This window comes from Symphalangus syndactylus, chromosome X, assembly GCF_028878055.3.
Source record: "Symphalangus syndactylus isolate Jambi chromosome X, NHGRI_mSymSyn1-v2.1_pri, whole genome shotgun sequence".
NCBI classification, from domain to species: domain Eukaryota; kingdom Metazoa; phylum Chordata; class Mammalia; order Primates; family Hylobatidae; genus Symphalangus; species Symphalangus syndactylus.
The window spans coordinates 122,418,698-122,444,207 of record NC_072447.2 but is presented as its reverse complement, the minus strand read 5'-3'; the positions used below and the strand labels follow the sequence as shown (position 1 = coordinate 122,444,207).

The 25,510-nt window shown below is 42.0% G+C and overlaps 1 long non-coding RNA gene across 1 annotated transcript in view; it reads right to left on the bottom strand.

Annotated features, from left to right (window-relative positions):
• The window catches only part of LOC129476069 (uncharacterized), a 95,657-nt gene that overhangs the window by 10,874 nt on the left and 59,273 nt on the right, over positions 1-25,510 (bottom strand). The window lies entirely within an intron of this gene.

Here is a 25,510-nt window from a genome sequence, read left to right as displayed (position 1 = left end):
CTATGTCAGCCTAAAGTTTTCCAAAATAGTTCAGTTCAACAAATAGTTCTCAAATGTCTATTGTCCAGGCACCGTGCTGGTTGCTGGAGATGGAGAGATATTAATAACGAGTTATAAGTGTCAGGCATTACTCAGAGTTTCTTACTATGTAAGACCCTCTGCCAGGTGCTGTAGATACATCATCTCATTTCATTCTTTCCATTACCCTGTGAGGTATTCTTAGCCCCACTTTATACGGTCTCTAGCCAGATCACGAGGGATCTGTAGGGGGTTCCAGAGTGAGGAAGAAGATCTGGACATGAGTCAAAGCACACAGTGCACAAAATAAACTAGGGTCGATGCTAGTGATTTTATGCTCAGGACAAGGCTGGAATTGTCCTCTCTTTTTCTGTCCAGATAGTTAGAAATAAACCATGGAGGGCGCAGAAATAGAGAGATTGGAAATGTTTACCCCTAGGGAAAAGCACTGGCTAGGAGTGAGGAGATACCACTTTACAGGTGAAAAAAGCAAGCCATAGAAAGGTTAAATAATTTGGCCAGGCACGGTGGTGCATGCCTGCAATCCCAGCACTTTGGGAGGCCAAGATAGGCAGATCACCTGAGGTCAGGAGTTCGAGACCAGCCTGGTCAACATAGTGAAACCCTATCTCTACTAAAAATACAAAAAATTGCTGGGCATGGTGGTGCACACCTGTAGTCTCAGCTACTCGGGAGGCTACGGTGGTAGAATCGCTTGAACCTGGGAGGCAGAAGTTGCAGTGAGCCAACATCATGCCACTGCACTCCAGCCTGGGCAACAGAGCAAGACTCCATCTCAAACAACAAAAAAAGAAAGGTTAAATAATTTGCCTAAGGTTACACACCCAATACATAGCAGAGATGGAACTTAACCCCAGTTCTATCTAATTCCAAACTCCATGATCTTAACCACTATACCATACTGCGTTAGATATTAATACATTTTAAGAGCCTCATGGTAGACTAGCAGGCACATACGAAATGAAGCATTTTCTAATTATTATGCTAAATGCTAAGATAGAAGCATGCCGGAATACAGAGATGTGCCCTTGGGAAGTGGCACTGCGTATGGATTAAGAGCACAGACTCCAAAGCTATAACTGCCTGATGGGTTCTTCTGCCCACAGCACAGCCAAAACCAGACCAGGGCATTGCAATAGAGAAAGAGTTTAGGCCAGGCGCAGTGGCTCACGCCTGTAGTCCCAGCACTTTGGGAGGCCAAGGCAGGTGGATCACTTGAGCCCAGGAGTTGGAGACCAGCCTTGGCAACATGGAGAGACCCTGTCTCTACAAAAAATACAAAAATTAGCAGGGTGTGGTGGCACACACCTGTGGTCCCAGCTACTCAGGAGGCTGAGATGGGAGGATCTCTTGAGCCTGGGAGTTTGAGGCTGCAGTGAGCCATGATTGCACCACTGCACTCAGCCTGGATGACAGAGTGAGACCCTCTACCTGCCACCCCCCCAAAAAAAGAATTTAATAGATATGAGGCTAGCCATGCCACGTGGGAGATGGAATCATCATTGAAATCAGTCTCCCTGATAATTTGGGGGCTAGGGTTTTTCTTTTTTTTTTTTTTTTTTTTTTTTTTTGAGATGGAGTCTCGCTCTGTTGTCCAGGCTGGGGTGCAGTGGGGCAATCTTGGCTCACTGCAAGCTCTGCCTCTCGGGTTCATGCCATTCCCCTGCCTCAGCCTCCCGAGTAGCTGGGACTACAGGCGCCGGCTGCCACCACGCCCGGCTAATTTTTTTTGCATTTTTAGTAGAGACGGGGTTTCACTGTGTTAGCCAGGATGGTCTCGATCTCCTGACCTCGTGATCCGCCCGCCTCGGCCTCCCAAAGTGCTGGGATTACAGGCGTGAGCCACTGTGCCCGGCCTAGGGTTTTTCAAAGACAGTTTAGGAGAATGGATGGGGGTAGCTAAGCAATGGGTGCTTGCTGCTGATTGGTTGTGGGTGCAAACATGGGGGTGTGGGAAATGGTCCTCATGCGCACTGAGTCACTTTTGGTTGAGGCCACAGGAGTGGTTGGCAGGTTCAGGTGGAGCCATCAGTCCTTCAGACGCGCCAAAAACCTGAAATGATATCTCAAAAAGCCAATCTTAGGTTCTACAATAGTGATGTTATCTGCAGGAGTAAATGGGGAAGTTGCATATCTGGTGACCTCTGGAATAATGGTTAGCAATCATTTATGTCTATACTTTCGCAGAATTCAGGCTCCTTTATCTTCCTAACCTGGTGGTCTCTCATTAGCTTTTAAAAGGCAGTTGAGTTTTGGGGAAGGGCTATTAGCATTTAAACTATAGGCCCGGAGTGGTAGCACACGTTTGTAAACTCAGAACTTTGGGAGGCTGAGGTGGGCAGATCACTTGAGGCCAGAAGTTCCAGACCAGCCTGGCCAACATGGCGAAACCCTGCCTCTACTAAAAATGCAAAAATTAGCCGGGTGTGGTGGCGTGTGTCTGTAATCCCAGCTACTCGGGAGGCTGAGGCAGGAGAATCGCTTGAACCAGGGAGTTGGATGTTGTGGTGAGCCGAGATCACGCTGCTGCATTGCACTCTAGCCTGGGCAATAGAGCGAGACTCTGTTAAAAAAAAAAAAAAAAATGAGCCAGGTGAAGGTGGGAAAGGTTTACCAGGCAGGGGGAGAGCATGAGTATAAAACACAGGCATACAGCAGTATTGTTGATGGAGGCTAACTACAAGTGGTTTGGCAATTCTCCACTAGACCATAAAGCACAAGGAAGCAAGAGGTAGGGGCTGTTCTGGGCAGGGGCAGTTCTGTAGGTCACTTGAAGGAATTTGGACTTTATTTTGTAGGTAACAAGGAATCACAGAAGAAAAGAGTTTTATGTAGGAAAACAATGTAGACAGATATATATGGGAGAGTAGATTTGTTATATGGTCTAAAATTTACTTAAAAATACTCCGCAGAGACAGTGTGAGATACACATACACTTACACACATGTACATGTAGATATACATATACTCTAGGGGCAGTTAATATCTGAAGTACCCCCAGTGACGAACACTTTCCAGCAGCACTTAGTTTGCATATAAAGACACTAATTGTGAGTCCACACTCCAGAGGCAGTTACTGAAAAACAGCAACCAATCTACCTAAACCTACACTAGAGGGTTTGCTCATTCACATAAAAGAGTCATTCATTCATGAAATAAATGATGTTCTAGATATATGGATGGACACTTCTCTCTACCCTCACATGAATGAAGCCTAAAAATCTGGTGATCCCAGAGTGGCATCTTAGTTCTAGGAATCTACTAGTTTCCATATCCTGACACTTAATGGAAGATTCTATTGCCTGGTCTACCCATTGAGCTAAAATGCTACTACTGGAGAACTGCTGCATGTGCTTCAGATGAACTGTTCCTACATGGGGCTTAACGGAACTTGTGAAGAGAGGTTTCAAGACTATGTCTAAGTGCTAAAAAAATGCATGATTGACAGAATTGCGCCAAATTTGTGTTTTCATTAGAACATACTAACTGGTTAGGAGATTGTGGGGGATGAGGAAGAACTAAACTCCACAGCTATCTCTAGTCATTAGAAGCTACTGATATCACTGAAAAGTACCTGATGATGTGAGAGGCTAAACTGGTTTAAATAAATTTGCAGGCTGGGGGCGGTGGCTCACGCCTGTAATCCCAGCACTTTGGGAGGCCCAGGCAGGCGAATCACAAGGTTAGGAGTTCGAGACAAGCCTGGCCAACATGGTGAAACTCCATCTCTACTAAAAATACAAAAAATTAGCTGGGCGTAGTGCAGGCGCCTGTAATCCCAGCTACTCGGGAGGCTGAGGCAGGAGAATCGCTTGAACCCAGGAGGCGGAGATTGCAGTGAGCCAAGATCATGCCACTGCACTCCAGCCTGGGCAACAGAGTGAGACTCTGTCTCAAAAAATAAATAAATAAAAATAAATAAATAAATCTGCAATAGAATTGAAGAAGGGCAATTATGGAGGCAGGGAAACAAACTAGGCAGATACTGCTGCAAGTGGTTCAATCAGTAGATGATAAACTACAAAAACAATTACATAACAAAAGATGACAGCAAGAGAGAAATGAAAGAACTGCAAAACAGATAAAAAATAATAAAATAGCAATAGTAAGTCCTTAAGTGCCAATAATTATTTTCAATGTTAATGGACTAAACTCTCCAATCTAAAGGCATAGAGTGGCTGAATGAATAAGATGCAGTGATATGTTATTTACAAGACATTAGATATAAAGACATGCATAGGCTGAAAGTGAAGGAATGAGGAAAAAGATATTCCATACAAATCATAACCAAAATAGAACAGGGGTGGCTATATTTATACAGACAAAATAGGCTTTAAGTCAAAAACTGTCACTAGAGACAAATAAGGTCATTATGTAATGATAAAAGGATCAACTCTGCAGGAAAATATAATAATTAAAAATAAATATGCACCCAGCATCAGAGCACCTAAATATTTAAAACAAATATTGACAGATCTGAAGGGAGGAATTGACAGCACTACAATAACAGTAGGAAACTTCAATACTCCGCTTTTAATAATGGATAGAACATCCAGGCAGAAAATCAATTAAAAAACAACTTACTTGAACAACACTATAGACTAAATGGACCTAACAGACATATACAGAATTCTCTACCCAAGAGCAGCAGAATACATACTTCTCTTTAGTGCACATGGAACATTCTGCAGGATAGATCACATGTTAGGTCACAAAATGAGTCTTAACAAATTTAAGAATATTGAAATCATACCAAGTATCTTCTCAGACAGCAGGGGAATGAAACAGGCAATCAATAAGATAAAATTAACAAATTTACACTACAAAAAAAAGAGAAAACACAAATTAATAGGATCAGAAGTGTATCTCTAGGTGGACGGTGACAGAAAAAAAAGAGAAAGAAAAAAGGACATCAGAAATGATAGTGGAGACATTACAATGGATGATGCAGAAAATGGATCATAGGGGACTATTATGAACAACATATTGAATAACCTAGAAAAAAATGAATAAATTGCTAGAAACACACAACTTACCAAGACTGAATCAAGAAGAAATAGAAAGTCTGAAGAGACCAATAAGAAACAAAGACATAAGGTCGGGAGCAGTGGCTCATGCCTGTAATCCCAACACTTTGGGAGGCCGAGGCGGGCAGATCACGAGGTCAGGAGATCGAGACCATCCTGGCTAACACAGTGAAACCCTGTCCCTACTAAAAATAGGAAAAATTAGCCAGGTGTGGTGGCAGCTGGCGCCTGTAGTCCCAGCTACTCGGGAGGCTGAGGCAGGAGAATGGCGTGAACCCGGGAGGCGGAGCTTGCAGTGAGCAGAGATCACGCCACTGCACTCCAGCTTGGGTGACAAAGTGAGACTCTGTCTCAAAAAAAAAAAAACAAAGAGATAGGATCAGTAATCAAAAAGCTTCCAAAAAAGAAAAGTCCAGGACTAGACAAACTTCTGGAAAATTCTACAAAACACTCAAAGAATAATTAATACCAAAATTTCTTAAACTCTTCCAAAAAATGGACGAAGGAACATATAAGGCCAGCATCACCCTGATACCATGAGCCAGACAAGACATCACAAGTAAAAAAAACTATAGGCCAATATCCCCAATGAACATAGATGCAAAAACCCTTAATAAAATATTAGCAAACCAAATTCAATAACACATTAAAAGGATTATACACCATGATCAAGTGGGACGCAAGGACGGTTCAATATACAAATATATCAAATCAATCAATGTGATACACCACATTAATAAGATGAAAGCAGAACCATATGATCATTTCAATAGACACAAAGAAAGTATTTTACAAAATTCAACATCCCTTCATGATAAAAACCCTCAACAAAATAGGTATAGAAGGAGCTTACCTTAACACAATAAAGCCCAAATATTAAAAACCATCACAAGCATCATAAGCAATGGAGAAAAACTGAAAGCTTTTCCTCTAAGATCTGGAACAAGACAAGAATGCCCACTCTTGTCCTGCTATTCAACACAGTACTGGAAATCTTAGCCAGAACAGTTAGGCAAGAGAAAGAAATAAAAGACATCCAAATAAGAAGAGAAGTATAATGATTTATATATGCTGACGACATGATCATATATGCAGAAAACCCTAAAGATGCTATCAAAATAACTGCTAGAACTAATAAATAAACTTGGTAAAGTTACAGGATACAAAACCAATATGCAAAAATTAGTGTCATTTCTCACGTATGTTCACTGCAACACTACTCACAATAGAAAAGAGGAATCAACCTAAATGCCCATCAATGGTAGAATGGATAAAGAAAATACGGGACATATATACCATGGAAAATGTGATACATATATACTATGGGGTACAGCCATAAAAAGAACAAGATTGGCCAAGCGTGGTGGCACATGCCTGTAACCCCAGCACTTTGGGAGGCTGAGGCAGGCGGATCGAGGTCAGGAGATCAAGACTATCCTGGCTAACATGGTGAAACCCTGTCTCTACTAAAAATACAAAAAATTAGCCAGGCATGGTGGCACATGCATGTAGTCCCAGGTACTCGGGAAGCTGAGACAGGAGAATCACTTGAACCCGGGAGGCAGAGGTTGCAGTGAGCTGAGATCATGCCACTGCACTTTAGCCTGGGCAACAGAGGGAGACTCCATAAAAAAAAAAAAAAAAAAAAAGATTAGCCAGGCATGGTGGTTCATGCCTGTAATCCCAGCACTTTGGGAAGCCAAGGTGGGCGGATCACCTGAGGTCAGGAGTTCAAGACCAGTCTGGCCAATATGGTGAAACCCTGTCTCTACTAAAAATACAAAAATTAGCCAGGCGTGGTGGTGGGCACCTGTAATCCCTGCTACTCGGTAAGCTGAGTTGGGAGAATCCCTTGAACCCGGGAGGTGAACTTTGCAGTGAGCTGAGATTGCGCCATTGCACTCCAGCCTGGGCAACCAGAGTGAAACCCTGTCTCAAAAACAAAACAAAACAAAACAAAAACAAAAACAAAAAATCCAAAATCATGTCCTTTGCAGCAACATGAGTGGAGCTGAAGGCCATTATCCTAAGCAAACTAATGCAGGAAGAGAAAACCAAATACCGCATGTTCTCACTTATAAAAGTGTGAGCTAAACATGGAGTGCACATAGACACAAAGAAGGGAACAACAGACACCAGGGCCTATTTGAAAATGGAGGTGTGGACCCATTAGCTTGTCATTTACATTAGGTAACATGGCACATGTATACATATGTAACAAACCTGCACATTGTGCACATGTACCCTAGAAGTTAAAGTACAATAAAAAAAAAAAAGAAAAGAAAAACCAAATAAATGGAGACATATTCCATGTTCATAAAAAAAAAAAAAAAAAGAAAATAGAGGGTGGGAGGAAGGTGAGGATCAAAAAACTACCTATTAGGTACTATGCTTATTACCTAGGCGACAAAATAATCTGTACACCAAACGCCCACGACACACAATTTACCTAAATAAGAAATCTGCACATATACTCCTGGACCTAAGATAAAAGTTAAAAAATTAATGTTATTTCCATAAACTAACAACAAACTATCTGAAATGCAAATTTTAAAAAATCCCATTTATGTTAGCAGCAAAAAGAATAAAATCCTTAAGAATTAACTTAGCCACAGAGGTGAAAAATTTGTATACTAGAAATTATAAAACATTGATGGAGAAATTTTATTTTTTTATTTTTATTTTTGTTTAATTATTATACTTTAAGTTTTAGGGTACATGTGCACAATGTGCAGGTTTGTTACATATGTATCCATGTGCCATGTTGTTTTGCTGCACCCATTAACTCGTCATTTAGCATTAGGTATATCTCCTAATGCTGTCCCTCCCTCCTCCCCCCAACCCACAACAGTCCGCGGAGTGTGATGTTCCCCTTCCTGTGTCCATGAGTTCTCATTGTTCAGTTCCCACCTATGAGTGAGAACATGTGGTGTTTGGTTTTTTGTCCTTGCGATAGTTTACTGAGAATGATGGTTTCCAGCTTCATCCATGTCCCTACAAAGGACATGAACTCATCATTTTTTATGGCTGCATAGTATTCCATGGTGTATATGTGCCACATTTTCTTAATCCAGTCTATCGTTGTTGGACATTTGGGTTGGTTCCAATTCTTTGCTATTGTGAATAGTGCCGCGATAAACATACGTGTGCATGTGTCTTTATAGCAGCACGATTTATAGTCCTTTGGGTATATACCCAGTAATGGGATGGCTGGGTCAAATGGTATTTCTAGTTCTAGATCCCTGAGGAATCGCCACACTGACTTCCACAATGGTTGAACTAGTTTACAGTCCCACCAACAGTGTAAAAGTGTTCCTATTTCTCCACATCCTCTCCAGCACCTGTTTTTTCCTGACCTTTTAATGATGGCCATTCTAACTGGTGTGAGATGGTATCTCACTGTGGTTTTGATTTGCATTTCTCTGATGGCCAGTGATGATGAGCATTTTTTCATATGTTTTTTGGCTGCATAAATGTCTTCTTTTGAGAAGTGTCTGCTCATGTCCTTCGCCCACTTTTTGATGGGGTTGTTTGTTTTTTTCTTGTAAATTTGTTTGAGTTCATTGTAGATTCTGGATATTAGCCCTTTGTCAGATGAGTAGGTTGCAAAAATTTTCTCCCATTCTGTAGGTTGCCTGTTCACTCTGATGGTAGTTTCTTTTGCTGTGCAGAAGCTCTTTAGTTTAATTAGATCCCATTTGTCAATTTTGGCTTTTGTTGCCATTGCTTTTGGTGTTTTAGACATGAAGTCCTTGCCCACGCCTACGTCCTGAATGGTATTGCCTAGGTTTTCTTGTAGGATTTTAATGGTTTTAGGTCTAACATTTAAGTCTTTAATCCATCTTGAATTAATTTTTGTATAAGGTGTAAGGAAGGGATCCAGTTTCAGCTTTCTACATATGGCTAGCCAGTTTTCCAAGCACCATTTATTAAATAGGGAATCCTTTCCCCATTTCTTGTTTTTGTCAGGTTTGTCAAAGATCAGATAGTTGCAGATATGTGACATTATTTCTGAGGGCTCTGTTCTGTTCCATTGATCTATGTCTCTGTTGTGGTACTAGTACCATGCTGTTTTGGTTACTGTAGCCTTGTAGTATAGTTTGAAGTCAGGTAGCGTGATGCCTCCGGCTTTGTTCTTTTGGCTTAGGATTGACTTGGCGATGCGGGCTCTTTTTTGGTTCCATATGAACTTTAAAGTAGTTTTTCCAATTCTGTGAAGAAAGTCATTGGTAGCTTGATGGGGATGGCATTGAATCTATAAATTACCTTGGGCAGCATGGCCATTTTCATGATATTGATTCTTCCAACCCATGAGCATGGAATGTTCTTCCATTTCTTTGTATCCTCTTTTATTTCATTGAGCAGTGGTTTGTAGTTCTCCTTGAAGAGGTCCTTCACATCCCTTGTCAGTTGGATTCCTAGGTATTTTATTCTCTTTGAAGCAATTGTGAATGGGAGTTCACTCATGATTTGGCTCTCTGTTTGTCTGTGATTGGTGTACAAGAATGCTTGTGATTTTTGTACATTGATTTTGTATCCTGAGACTCTGCTGAAGTTGCTAATCAGCTTAAGGAGATTTTGGGCTGAGACAGTGGGGTTTTCTAGATATACAATCATGTCATCTGCAAACAGGGACAATTTGACTTCCTCTTTTTCTAATTGAATACCCTTTATTTCCTTCTCCTGCCTGATTGCCCTGGCCAGAACTTCCAGCACTATGTTGAATAGGAGTGGTGAGAGAGGGCATTCCTGTCTTGTGCCAGTTTTCAAAGGGAATGCTTCCAGTTTTTGCCCATTCAGTATGATATTGGCTGTGGGCTTGTCATAGATAGCTCTTATTATTTTGAGATACATCCCATCAATACCTAATTTATTGAGAGTTTTTAGCATGAAGAGTTGTTGAATTTTGTCAAAGGCCTTTTCTGCATCTATTGAGATAATCATGTGGTTTTTGTCTTTGGTTCTGTTTATATGCTGGATTACATTTATTGATTTGCATATGTTGAACCAGCCTTGCATCCCAGGGATGAAGCCCACTTGATCATGGTGTATAAACTTTTTGATGTGCTGCTGGATTCGGTTTGCCAGTATTTTATTGAGAAAAAAGACACAAACAAATGGAAAGACATCCCCTGTTCACAGACTGGCAGAATTAATATTGTCAAAATGTCCATACTAGCCAAAGCAATCTACAGATTAAATGCAATCCCTACCAAAATCCCAATTATTTTTTACAGAAATAGGAAAAGGAATCCTAAAATTCATATGGGACATCAAATAGCCAAAGCAATCATGCAAGAAGCTAGAAGCATCATACTTCCTGACTTCAAATTATATTACACAGCTATAGCAATCAAAACAGTATAGTAATGACAGAAAAACAGACATATAGACCAATGGAACAGAATAGAGGGCCCAGAAATAAACCCATGCATTTATGGTTAACTGATCTTCAACAAGGGTGCCAAGAATACACAATGAGGAAAAGACAGTCTCTTCAACAAATGGTGTTGGGGAAACTGGATATCCACATGCAGAAGAATGAAATTGGACCCTGCTATAATTTGAATGCTCCCTCCAAAACTCATGTTGAAATTTAATTGCCATTGTCAGAGTATTAAGAGGTGGGATCTTAACAGATGATTAGGACATAAGGGCTTCACCTTCATGGATTGATTAATGCTATCAATCAATGGAGTATGTAGTTATTGTGGGAGTTCAGTCCCCTTTTTTTCTGTCTTGCCCTTCTTCCATGAGATAATAGAGCACGAGGGCCATTGCCAGATGCAGGCACCATGCTGTTTGACTTCCTAGCTTCCAGACCATGAGTCAAATAAACTATTGTTTATAAATTATCCAATCTTTGGTATTCTGTTATAGCATCAGAAAAAGACTAATACCCCTAGCTCACACCATATACTAAATCAACTCAAAATGGATTGCTTAAACATAAGATCTGAAACCACAAAACTTTAGAAGAAAACAGAGAAAAGCCTTTCTGACATTGGTCTTGGCAATGACTTTTTGATATGACAGCAAAAGCACAGGCAACAAAAGAAAAATAGACAAGTTAGGCTTCATCAGACTAAAAATCTTCTGCCCAGCAAAGGAAACAATCAACAAATGCAAAGGCAACATACAGAATGGGAGAAAATATTTGCAAACTGTATATCCAATAAGGGATTAATACCCAAAATATATAAGGAACCCATATAGCTCAATGCCAAAAACACAAATAAGCCAATTAAAAAGTGGGCAAAGGACCTAAATAGGCACTTCTCAAGAAAAGAAATTCAAATTGCTAATAGGTATATTAAATGATTTTCAATATCTCTAATCAGGGAAAGGAAAATCAAAACCACAATGAGATATCACCTCACACCTGTTAGAATGAATGGCTACTATCAAAAAGAGAAAAGTTAAGTGTTGGTGAGGATGTGGAATAAAGAGAACTCTTGTATGCTGCTGGCAAAAAATGTGTATTAGTACAGTCATTATGGAAAATAGTATGAAGGTTCCTCAAAAAATTAAAAACAGAACTACCATATGATCTAGCAATCCTGCTTCTGGGTATACATCCAAAGGAAATGAAATCAGCATCTTGACGAGATAGCTACATTTCCGTGTTCACTGCCGCATTAGTCACAGTAGCCAAGGTGTAGAAACAACCTAAATGTCCTTTGATGAATGAATGGATAAAGAAACTGTGGTGCATAGATATATAATAGAATATTATTCAACCTCAAAAAAGAAGGAAAGGCTGGGTGCAGTGGCTCACACCTGCAATCCGGCACTTTGGGAGGCTGAGCTAGGAGGATTGCTTGAGCTCAGGAGTTTGAGACCCACCTGGGCAACATAATGAGACCTTGTCTCTATAAAAAATAAAAAAATTAGCCAGGTGTGGTGGTACACACCTATAGTCCCAGCTACTTGGGAGGCTGAGGCAGGAGGATCACTTGAGCCCAGGAGACTGAGGCTGCAGAGCAAGACACTGAGAAGAAAAGTAGAAGAAGAAGAAGAAGAAGAAGAAGAAGAAGAAGAAGAAGAAGAAGAAGAAGAAGAAGAAGAAGAAGAAGAGGAGGAGGAGGAGGAGGAGGAGGAGGAGGAGGAGGAGGAGGAGGAAGAGGAGGAGGAGGAGGAAGAAGAGGAAGAAGAAGAGGAAGAAGAAGAAGAGGAGGAGGAGGAAGAGGAAGAAGAGGAAGAAGAAGAAGAAGAGGAGTGGGAGGAAGAGGAAGAGGAAGAAGAGGAAGAAGAAGAAGAAGAAGAGGAGGAGGAGGAGGAAGGAAATTCTGCCATTTGCGACAACATGGATGGAGCTGGAAACACTATACTAAGTGAAATAAACAAGACACAGAAGAGAAAAGCTGCATGATCTCACTCCTATTTGGAATAGAAGATAATCAAATTCATAAATTTATAAAGTCAAAGAATATGATGGAAGTTGCCAGGGGGCAGGAGGGGCTAATTCAGAGTTAGTCTTACATTTGCTGGATAGACCAACCCTGGATGTAGAGCTACTCTAAATAGAAGAAAAGAGGGCCAAGGACAGAACCTAGGAGAAAGCCAGCACTTAACAATGAAAGCTAGAGTTGACTCTGGATCTGATTGTTCAGGATTAATGTTTAATTTGGGTCTACCTTTCCCTACCATTTGTATGGCTCTGGATCTATTTTTTTTAACACCAAATTGCCTACATGTCCCAGGAATGCCAACTAATAGCCTTTACAAATCATAATTAGAAAGGAACGTGTGTGGCAATAAAGCCATATATCATATTCTGGAAAGAGAACAGGAACGAGAGTCATGAGATTTGCCACCTTCTCTCTCTGGGTTTCTGTTTCTCCAAACATAAAAGTGATGAACTGGCTTCAGTTATTTCTATGGCTCTTCCAGCCATAGAAATTGGAACAGCCTATGATTCTTTGACATTTGGTTTATCTACACTTTTCTTGTAGCTGTATCACTGCTCTCCTACATTAATACAAATGGGTAGAAGCTGACTATATTCTTTTCAAGGTCATGACAATAGAAGAAAACCCCAAAAACACAGTCACAAAATATGATAAGTAAAAGGAAGTGAGAGTTATAGGGGAAAATGTGATTGACCTCTTGCTATTAATATCAGTGCTCAGCTGTACAACAGTAAGGGTGTGTCCCCTTGAGATCAAATCAATGGCTCAAAAGAGGGAAACAAACCACTTTTTTTCCTGATAAAATCAAGGTTTACTCCTCAACCCTGCTAATTTTTGAGGAGATAGTGAATATTGTTCTCTCTTCATTACTTCTCTCACAGTTGTCATAAAATGTTAAGAATTTTTTTTTTTTTTGAGACAAGGTCTTGCTCTGCTGCTCAGACTGGAGTACAGTGGCATGATCTCAGCTCACTGCAACCTCCGCATCCCAGGCCCAAGCGATTCTCCTGTCTCAGCCTCTAGGCCCAAGGGATTCTCCTGCTTCAGCTTCCTGAGTAGCTGGGACTACAGATGTGCACCACCACACATGGCTAATTTTTTTTTTTTTTGAGATGGAGTCTCTCTCTGTCGCCTAGGCTGGAGTGCAGTGGTGCAACCTTGGCTCACTGCAACCTCCACCTCCCAGGTTCAAATGATTCTGCCTCAACCTCCTGAGTAGCTGAGATTACAGGGGCGTGCCACCACACCTGGCTAATTTTTGTATTTTTAGTAGAGACGGGGTTTCATCATGTTGGTCAGGCTGGTCTCAAACTACTGACCTTGTGATCCGCCCACCTCGGCCTCGCAAAGTTCTGGGATTACAGTCGTGAGCCACCATGCCCAGCCTAATTTTTGTATTTTTAGTAGAGACAGGGTTTTTCCATGTTGCCCCCCAGACTGGTCTCAAACTCCTGAGCTCAGGTGATCTGCCCACCTCGGCTTCCCAAAGTACTGGGATTACAGCTCTGAGCCACTGCCATCGTGCCCAGCCTAGAATGTTTTGATATATGTAAAAGAAAGGGTGTATAACTACTATTCTCAACTCATCAACTATTCTTACCAAACCTTCAAAGCTTTTTGGAGGGAAATTAGTCTAGAGACAGTGGGCCCTGCTCACCTGCTTCCTTACTGCCAGCTTGGAATGATTTTCCAGTGTAACATCTATGTTCCTTGCTTCTATTCTGAAGTTTAAGAATACTTTTAGAGAGGGGGTGTGAATAAAGATCACGCCGCCTTTCTTTTTTATTGTTTCTTTTTTTTGAGATAGAGTCTTGATTTGCCACCCAGGCTGGAGTGCAATGGCATGATCTCAGCTCACTGCAACCCCAAACTCCTGGGCACAAGCGATCCTCCTGCCTCAGCCTCCCAAGTAGTTGGGACACAGGTATGCACCACCATATCTGACTTTTTTTTTTGATGGAGTCTCACTGTGTCACTAGGCTGGAGTGCAATGGCGTGATCTCGGCCAACTGCAAACTCCACCTCCCAGGTTCAAGTGATTCTGCTGCCTCAGCCTCCTGAGTAGCTGGGATTACAGGTGTGGACTACCACACCCAGCTAATTTTTGTATTTTTAGTAGAGACAGGGTTTTGCCACTTTGGCCAGGCTGGTCTTGAAATCCTGACTTCAGGTGATCTGCCCGTCTCAGCCTCCCAAAGTGCTGGGATTACAAGCATTAGCCACCGTGCCTGGCCATACACCTTGCTATTTTTAATCATTTTTTAATAAATGGCATCTACTATATTGCCAAGGCTGGTCTTGAACTCCTGGCATCAGGCAATCCTCCTGCCTCAGCCTCTCAGAGTTCTGGGATTACAGCCGTGAACCACTATGCTCAGCCTGTGCTGTTCTTTCTATGAAAAGATGGTACAACTGATCTATGGATAAGCCATGTCCTTTCAGTTCTTTTGCTAGGATTAAGGATGAGATTATTCTGAATCATCTGCACTCTCTCACACTCTTGTGACCAAACAGCTATCATGTGTACCCAGGTGGCTACTGATAGAGGTAAAAGCAGTGGTCAAGAAATTAACTAATTCCTTTACCTCAGACCTTGGATCACAAACCTCACATGTCTGGTACTCTTATCAATTACGTTCACCATATTGACCGTGTCATCGGGTCCACCACCTAGGCAATATGTAGACATAGGCTGAGTCCCAAAACCTCAGTACGGAACCCCACAGGCAGAGGCTCCAGCTTGGAGAATGGGTTAAGTTCTAGGTTTCTGTTCCAATCTGTGAAGCTGATTCATCCCTGGAGCAGGGTACAGGGGTCAACACACTGCCTTCTGTTTTTTGTACCGGGGCAGGTAGAGGGAGGCCACAATTTTGGAAGATGGGGATTGCCCAGCTGCCAGCTTTTTCAGCAGATGGTATAACCACCATGAGATAATTAGCGTGCAGTCCCACAGTGGGGCTGAGTACAGAGAAGGAGCAACTGAAATGGAAAATTAGATCAACAAAAATGGAGGAGAGGTTGTTATCTCAGTTGAAAATGTTCACACCTCATTTGTGAAAGGCTCAACATGAAAGGCTCCTGACTGCATCAGCACTAAAGATGCATTTCTTTCCCGTTCTCATCTGGGTCTCAGAATGCCTTACTAGCTTCCTGAGTGTATTTTATTTCTGCTCTTTCTCAAATTGCACTTCCTTTATGACTACTAATGTGAAGAGGTCTGGAATATCCTAATTCTCAGATCTCCCACTTCCTGGGGCACACCTAAACGCACCTGCTTGGTGTACAGGTGTCACGGCCAGAACCCATCAGGAATGGGACTGTGCCTGCCTCAATACCTCTGCTGGCAATCTGTCATTTTGTTTGTTTAACCAAAGGCTCGTATCATTATATGGCTTGAATCTGTTAAGAATCGAGGTGACAAATTGTGCTTTTGATTATTCTTTTGTTGTTTTAAACATCCTTTTGATGTACTAAGAGCCACTTATATATGACTAAAACAAGCAGCCATCTGTTTTATGAAGCACTGGATTGTAAAAGTGTCAACTCAAGCACAATCTACTAATTTGTCAATTGTTGAGCATTGGCCAACTGACGGAAATTAGCTGTGTTGCTGGACATACACACCCTTACTTCGTTAGTTGTGTATGTCTGTAGTTGGGAGGGGAGCTATAAAATAACACTGGTGATGGGCGTGGTGGCTCACACCTGTAATCCCAGCACTTTGGGAGGTCGAGGCAGGCAGATCACCTGAGGTCAGGAGTTTGAGACCTGCCTGGCCAACATGGTGAAACCCCGTCTCTACTAAAAATACAAAAATTAGCTGGACATGGTGGCAGGCACCTGTAATCCCAGCTACTCAGGAGGCTGAGGCAGGAGAATTGCTTGGACCCAGGAGGCGGAGGTTGCAGTGAGCCGAGATTGTGCCACTGCACTCCAGCCTGGGCGACAAGAGCAAGACTTGTCTTAAAAAAAAAAAAAAAAAAAAAAAAAAAAAAAAGGTGAAAAAGACCATGGCCCTGGTTAACCCGAGGCAGAAGGGAAGCTTACTTTTTTTTTCTTTTTTTTTTTTTTAAGACGTATTCTCATGCTGTCGCTCAGGCTGGAGTGCAGTGGCACAATCTCAGCTCACTGCAACCTCTGCCTCCTGGGTTCAAGCGCCTCATTACAGGTGCACACCACCATGCCCGGGTAATTTTTGTACTTTTCCTAGAGACAGGGTTTCACCATGTTGGCCAGGCTGGTCTTGAACTCCTGACCTCAAGTGATCCATCCGCCTCGGCCTCCCAAAGTGCTGGGATTGCAGGCATGAGCCACCGTGCCCGGCCAGAAGGGATGCTTACTTCTGGATGCAGTGTGCAAAGATTGTCCTATTGCCTTCAGCTCCAGGTTAAATCCTCCCACCTGAGACTGACTCCCTTCCTTATAGAAACTGGCAGTGTTCAATACTTGACAAGTGAGTTCCTTAGGACCTCAGTGACCTTTGAGGAGAAAGGGGAAACACAAAAGAAGAGGAAACTAAACAAAGAATAAAGCCCTCCTGCAACCAGAAGGCGTCCTTATCCCTCATTTTGGCTAAGTACACTGGATTCATAAACTCTTTTTTATTGAATTGAATTTTAAAGCTTTTACTTAGTGTTTTTCTGGTAGGTGGATAAGGCAGAAGCCAACAAGCATCTAGCCACCCAGCTCAATAGTGGGGCCCACCAGGGCATGATCCAGGCATATTTATGAAATAGGCAAAGTTTGTACGCAGCATGCCCCCACTCCTCCTTTGGCACTTTCCTCCCCTTCTGGTCCACCTCTCTGAGTCCCAGCATCTCCTGCTGACACCTGGTTGGGCAGGGTCATTCCCTGTCCTACCTCTTAATGTAAGCTGGAGTTCTTATTTCTTAGCATTGAGCACCATTTCAGACCTCTCACACATCTCAAATCAAAAGGTATCATTCTAATCCCACAGGGCCGAACTTCATCATGGAATATCCTCATAAGTGACACATCTGCATTTTTAGGGAGGTCTTCTGGAATTCCTCAGTCCAGACAGATGATTCTGATGCTGGAAAGTTCAGACATGATTAAACTTTAGCAAGAGACATTTGGGGGTACTCAGGAGGGCAATTTAAGAATTCCTTAAAACATGACTTCCTGAGGCAGTTGTACCTATTGTGTGTGTGTGTGTGTGTGTGTGTGTGTAGGACTGGCTCTAGAATCACACGGAGGCTCCTGGGCAAGAACCATAACCGTATACATGTATGGAAGTCAGCTGGCTTCTTCTGTCCTGGAAGTTTCCCCAATTGGTAAGAGGAGTGATCTAAGAATAGTTCAGGCAGCCCAAGATGCTGATTTCTGGTTTCAAAACTCTATAATGAGGGTGGAATAATACACATTGGAGGCCGGGCACGGTGGCTCACGATTGTAATACCAGCACTTTGGGAGGTCGAGGCGGGCGGATCACGAGGTCAGGAGATCGAGACCACGGTGAAACCCCGTCTCTACTAAAAATACAAAAATTTAGCCGGGCATGGTGGCGGGCACCTGTAGTCCCAGCTACTCGGAGAGGCTGAGGCAGGAGAATGGCGTGAACCCGGAAGGCGGAGCTTGCAGTGAGCCGAGATCGCGCCACTGCACTCCAGCCTGGGTGACAGAGCGACTCCGTCTCAAAAACACACACACACACACACACACACACACATTGGAGAAGCCTCCAAAAGGTAGGAGGGTGGGAGGAGGGTGAAGGATGAGAAAGTACCTATTGGGTACAATGTATACAGTTTGGGTGATGGGTACACTAAAAGCCCAGACTTCATCAACTATGCAGTATAACTGATAGAGTTTGTGTATTTGTCCTCACCCAAATCTCATGTTGAAATCTAATCCCCCATGTTAGAGGTGGGGCCTGGTGGGAGGTGTTTGGATCATGGGGACAGATCCCTCGTGAATGGCTTGGGCCACCCCCTTGGTGATAAGTGGGCTCTCACTCTGAGTTCACATGAGATCTGGTCATTTAAAAGTGTGTGGTGGCGCTCTCTCTCTCTCTCTCTCTGTCTCTCCACACACATACACATTTCCCTCTCTCTGTCCTGGCCACCCCATTCTCACCATGTGATATGCCTGCTCCTGCTTTGCCTTCCACCGTGATTGGAAGCTTCCTGAGGCCTCCCCAGAAGTAGATGCCGCTATGCTTTCCTGTACAGCCTGCAGAACTGTAAGCCAATTAAATCTCTTTTCTTATAAATTAGCCAGCCTCAGGTATTTCTTTATAGCAATACAAAATTGACCCTGTCTCAAAAAAAACCTCTCAAAACTCAAACAATCCGATTAGAAAATGAGCAGAATATATGAATAGATATTTCACCAAAAAGGATATATAGATTGCAAACACACGACAAAGATGCTTAATCAACATCATTAGCCATAAGGGAAATGCAAATTAAAATCACAATGAGATATCACTAAACACCTATCAGAATAGCTAAAAATAAAAAACAGTTAACAACACACCTGCTGGCAAATAAGCAGAAAAACTGTATCATTCATACATTGTTGGCATTCTTCAACAGATTAATGATTAAACAAATTATAATTCATCCATGCCATGGAATACTATGCAGCAATAACAAGAAATCAGGGGCCAGACACAGTGGCTCAAGCTTATAATCCAAGCACTTTGGGAGGCTGAGGAAGGAGGATTGCTTGAGCCCAGGGGTTCGAGACCAGCCTGGGCAACATAGTGAGACCCTGTCTCTACAAAAAAATTAAAAATTAGCTGGGTGTGGTAGCACACGCTTGTAGTCCCAGCTAATAAGAAGGCTGAGGTATGAGGATCGCTTGAGTGAGTTCAAAGCTGCAGTGAGCCGTGATCCCATCACTGCACTCCAGCTTGGGTGACAGAATGAGACTGTCTAAATAAAAGAAAAAAAAAAAGAAATCAGGTATTGGTTCATGCAATAACTTGAATGAACTCCTGGGAAGTTTGCTTAGTGAAAAAAAGCCAATCTTAAAAGGTGATAAACTGTATGATTATTTATATAACACTCTTGACAAAAATACAGAGATGGGGAACAGATTAGTGGGTACCAGGCATTAGGGAATGGGGCATATACGAGGTAGGCATGGCAGCCAGGCGTGTTGGCTCATGCCTGTAATCCCAGCACTTTGGGAGGCCGAGGGGGTGGATCACCTGAGATCAGGAGTTTGAGACCAGCCTGGCCAACATGGTGAAACCCTGTCTCTACTAAAAATACAAAAATTAGCTGGTCGTGGTGGTAGGTGCCTATAATCCCAGCTACTCAGGAGGCTGAGGCAGGAGAATCACTTGAACCTGGGGGGCAGAGGTTGCAGTTAGCCAAGATTGCACCACTGCACTCCAGCCTGGATGACAAGGGTGAAACTCCATCTCAAAAAAAAAAAAAAAAAAAAAAAGAGGTAGGCATGGCTACAAAAGTTTCCTTGTGGTGAAAGTACGTTTCTGTACTGTGTTGGTGGATACATGAACCTACACGTGATACAACTGCATAAAACTTCTAATGAAAAAGATCTGTTATTTAAAAAAAATGCATATAACGAAATACATAGAACACATAAACAGAAACAAATGATTACAAGTAAAACTTGGGAAATCTGGACAAGAGTAATAGGTTGTAGCAACGTCTTGGTTGTGATAGTATAGTACAGTTTTATAAGATGTCACCACTGAGAAAAACTGGATAAAGGGTACATAATATCTCAATGTGCCATTTCTGACAATTGCAAGTGAACCTACAATCATTTCAAAATAGAAAGTTTAATTTTTTAAAAAAAGATAAAAACAAAAAATTGGGGCCTTGAACATTTTCTGGCTCATTGTGCAGGCATGAAACTCATTGGCCATCTGGCTACCAGGCTGGACAGTTACAAAGAAGAATGACTCCCCAAACCTGAGTATGTAGCACCTTAGGGCCTCTGGTAATCCAAAGAAGAATTGTTTGCCTTCTGGAAATTCTCAGTAACCAAGTTTAATTGAACATCACTTTAATGAAAAAAACCAAGCCTTTGCTATATAAATCTTCATACCAGGGGACAGCACTAGGAAATCAAAATAGGGTGTCTTAATCTATCTCCACCCCAGAGGCAGGGTTTCGCTCTATCTCCCAGGCTGGAGTGCGGTGGTACCTCCTGCCTCGACCTCCTGGGCTCAAGCAATTCTCCTGCCTCAGTCTCCCGAGTAGCTGGGACTACAGGCACGCGCCACCACACCCAGCTAATTTTTATATTTTTTTTTGTAGAGAGGTGGTCTTGCCCTGTTGCCCAGGCCGGTCTCCAATTCCTGGGTTCCAGTGATCCACCTGCCTTGGCCTCCCAAAGTGCTGGGATTACAGGCATGAGCCACCATGCCTGGTCCAAAAGTTCTCTATATATCCTAGATAAGAGTCCTTTGTTGGGTATGTAGCTTGCAAATATTTTCTCTCAGTCTATAGCTTGTCTTTTCATTCTCTTAATAGAACCTTTCATAGATCAAAGCTTTTAATTTTTTATGAAGCCCAATTTAATGTATTTTTTCTTACATGGATAACCCTTAGACAGTGTCAAACCTAAGAACACTTTGCTAGGCCCTAAATCATAAAGATTTTCTCCTGTGTTTTTTTTTCTCTAAAATGTTTTATAGTTGTATGCTTTACATTTAAGCCTGTGATCCATTTTGAGTTATTTTTGTATAAAGTGGGATGTTTAGGTAAAAGTTCACTTTTTTTGGCCTATGGATGTCAATTGCTCCTGAACTGTTCGTTGAAAATGCTGTCCTTCCTTAAGTTGCTTTTATACCTTTGTCAAAAATCGGTTGAGCAAGTTTGCATTGCTATATTTCTGGGTTTTTTGTTCCATTGATCTATGTGTCTACTCTCTGCCATTACCACACTCTCTTTTTTTTCTTTTTATTTGTACAATATTGGGGTACATGTGCAATTTTATTATATGCATAGATTGCACAGTGGCCAAGTTAGTTAGGGCTTTGAGTGTATCCATCACTCGAATAACATACATTGTACCGATTAGCCAATTTCTCATCCTCCTCCTTCCACCCCTCACCCTTCCAAGTCTGCATGATCTATCATTTCCACTGCCTATATCCATGTACCACAGTATCTTGATTACTATAGCCATATATGGTAACCCTTTATATTGGGAAGAGTGGTTCCCTCCAATTTATTCTTTATGAAAATCACTTTAGCTACTCTAGGTCCTTTGCCTTTCCATGTAAATTTTAGAAGAAGCTTTTCTATGTCTATGAAGATCCTTGCTGGGATTTTGATAGGAATTTCATTAGCCTATAGATCAATTTGGGGATAATTGGTATCTTTACTATGTTAAGTCTTTTAACCCACACAGTATGTCTCTGCAATTATTAAGGTCTTCTTTGAGTTCTTTCCTCAGTGTTTTATAATTTCCAACATACAGATCCTTTCATGTTTTGTTAAATTTATACTTGCTCTTTGGCACAAGGATGAATGGCATTGTGTTCTTTATTTAGATTTCCACATTGTTAGTATATATATGTGATTGATTTTTGTGTGTTTATCTGGTATCATATGACCTTACTGAATTCAGTGAATAGTTCTATGAGGTTTTTTTTGTTTTTGTTTTTGTTTTTAAAAAAAAGATTCCCTGTGATTTTCTATGTAGACAATTAAATCTTTTGTGAATCAAGACGGTTTCACCTGATCCTTTCCAATCCATGTACCTTTTATTTCCTTTTCTTGCCTTGTTGTGCTAGAGCTATTTTTCCCCCTTTCTTGCCATTGTATTGGATAGAACTTACAGTACAATATTGAATAGAAGTAGTGAGAACAGCCAGGCACGGTTGCTCATGGCTGTAGCACTCTGGGAGGCCAAGGTGGGCAGATAACCTGAGGTTACGAGTTCGAGACCAGCCTGGCCAACATGGCGAAACCCCGTCTCTACTAAAAATACAAAAATTAGCTGGGCGTGGTGGTAGGCCCGTGTAGTCCCAGCTACTTGGGAGGCTGAGGCACAAGAATCGCTTGAACCCAGGAGGCAGAGGTTGCAGTGAGCTGAGATTGTGCCACTGCACTCCAGCCTGGGTGACAGAGTGAGACTCCACCTCAAAGAAAAAAAAAGTAGTGAAAACAAACACGCTTGCCTTGTTCTGACTTGAGAAAGAACTCAGTCTTTCACCATTAAGTATAATGTTAGTTGTAGGTTTTTTGTAGATGTTCTCTATGAGATTAAGGAAGTTTTCCTCTATGCCTAGTGTACTGAGAGTTTTTAATCATGAATAAATGTTGAACTTTAGGCTGGGTGTGGTGGCTCATGCCTGTAATCCTAGCAATTTTGGGAGGCTGAGGTGGGCAGATTGCCTGAGCTCAGGAGTTTGAGACCAACCTGGACAACACGGTGGAACCTTATCTCTACAAAAAAATACCAAAAATTAGCCAGGCATGATGGCACACACCTACAGTACCAGCTACTGGGGGACTGAGGAGGGAGGGTCACTTGGGCCCAGGAGGCTGAGGCTGCAGTGAACCATGTTTGTGCCACTGCACTCTGGCCTGGGTAACAAAGCAAGACCCTGTCTCAAAAAAAACACAAAAAACAAAAAACAGTTGAATGTTATCATCAAATGCTTTTTCTGTGCCAGTTGATACGGTCCAATGATTTTAGTCTGCTGATATGGTGGATTACATTGATTAATTTTAAAATATTGAACTATGCATACATGGGAATAAATCCCAGATTATAATTCTTTTCTACATTGTTGGGTTCACTTGGCTATTATTTTGTGGCAGTTTCTGTGTCTAAGTCCATGAAAGATATTCATTCATCTATAGTTTTCTTGCTTTGTACTGTCTTTGGTTTTGGTATCCTTCTGGGAATCTGATTATATGAATGTTGGATCTTTTGTTATTTCCAGCAGGTCCCTGAGGCCCTATCCATCTTTTTTTTTCATTCTATTTTCTCTCTGTTGTTCAGGCTGGGTAAATTCTATTGATCTATACACAAGTTTACTGATTTTGTCCTCTGCCATCTCCGCTCTATAATTGATCCTATCCAGCAATTTTGTAAAATCCATTTTTCAGTTCTGTAATTTTCATTTGGTTCTTTAAAAAATGTGAACAGATGTTTTAATCATGTATAAAATGCCTGATTATATATGAATTTGAAGGAAGAAGAGATCAAAGGATTCCTGGGGAAGATGTGTCAGAAGGAGCCTTCAAGTAAAGAGGCACAGACTATCCCTGCCTAGGGCTGCTCTGAACATCTTCCCATTTCTTCCTCACAACAACCCAACAATGATTATAGCAATACTTATACCCATTTTACAGATGAGGAAACTGAGGCTCAGTCAGGTTAAGTTTTTTTTTTAGGTTAAATTATTTAACCAAGGTCCCATTGCCAAGAAGAAAAGGAGTCAGGACTTGAATCCAAGTCTTCCTGATGCCAAAGCCCATGCTTTCACCAGTATCTGGAGGCCCAAGTTAAATACCCTGCCAAGGGGAAATCTTCCCAAACACTCCCAGAATGTGGCCACTTGTTCCTTGGGACCCCCATGTTGTTCCATCCCAGGAACTTGCTTGCCCCCACTTGCTGTGAGCTCTAGTCACGTGTGTCTATGAAGGGTGTCATCACAGTATCACCTATACCTGTACCCGGCACAGGGCCTTGTAGGCTGGTAGCTACCCCAGGTGTCTACTGAGGGAACTTTAACCCGATTAAACCAGAGATCTCAAAAATGCCCTCAGTGGAGGGCTGCTGTGAGTATTCCATGAATGGATGCTCACAAAGAGATCTAGTTCAGTGTTTGGCACACAGTGAGTACTCACTGCAAGGAAGGGTTGCCATTGGGCTGTTTATTGTTATTTGTATTTGACCAGCCTCCCTTCCTGGATTTGAAGTAGTTCCTATTCCCAGAAAGAGGCAGATAAGAGATAGTCACACAGCCACATGAAGGTCAAAACCAAGTTTCCCAATTCTGGACTCCCCAGGAAGTGCTCAATGCCCCTCAGAAAACTACTCAGTCAAGGTTCAGGTCTGTGTCCTTTGACAACATAAGAGCCCCTTGTGATGAAATAATTCAGCTGCAGCTCCATCACAGAACCACACATGTATTTCCCATCTTAACTTGTCCTTGCCCTACTCCACATTCCTAATCAGAGACTGAATGTACCATGTCAGACTGGCCTGGAGTATACTTGATTCTTTTGTGTAACTTCTATTGCTATGCTAAGATTTTATATTTTTTCCATTTATTTCAAGAGACTTTGCAATTACTTATTAAAGCATTTTTGTGGTTGCTACATTAAAACCCTTGTCAGATAATTTCAACATCTAATTCATCTTGGTGTTGGTATCAGTTGATTGTTTTAGGGTGATTTTTATCATATTCTGGATATATTGACTATTATGATAGAAGACTCTAATTCCTACTTAAATATTTGATTTTAGCAGGCAGTCAGTTTGTTTAGGTTTAGCATGCAGGTCCTGGCCTACTTTTGAAGGCTGTGATTCCAATGACAATTTAGTTTCAGAGCCTCTGTAGTGCTATTTTGGTCTGCTTGATTCATGTGGTGCTAATGGGTCCACTCTTCCCTGCTGGTGCTGCCTGAGGAAGCAGAGTGTTCCTCAGATAGGGTTGCCTGGTGCCTCTAGGTGGGGAAGTGATTTTTCTAGTCTGTGGAAACAAAGAATCTTCCTTGTCTCTGCCGGTTCTGGTGGGACTCCCCGGACTTTGCTGCCTGCCTTCCTGGTATCTCTCAGAGGAAGAGAGAAGCCTCAAGACCATGAAGACAAACAGGCTTCCTGGGCTAGGCTACTTGTCATGGTCACGTTTCCCCTTGATGGTGTGCTTGCTTGGAGAGTATCTTTCAGTGGGGTAGGGGAGTCTCTGACCTTGTGGGAAAGGACAGCACTTCTGCTGGCTGCTTATTGTCAGTGGGGCACCTTGCTAAATCCCACTTGCTGGAGTTGCCAGGCTTACCTGTTGGTGTCAGTAGGACTCCCATTCAATGCAGAGGAGAAAGGAACCTACAGGAACCATTTTCT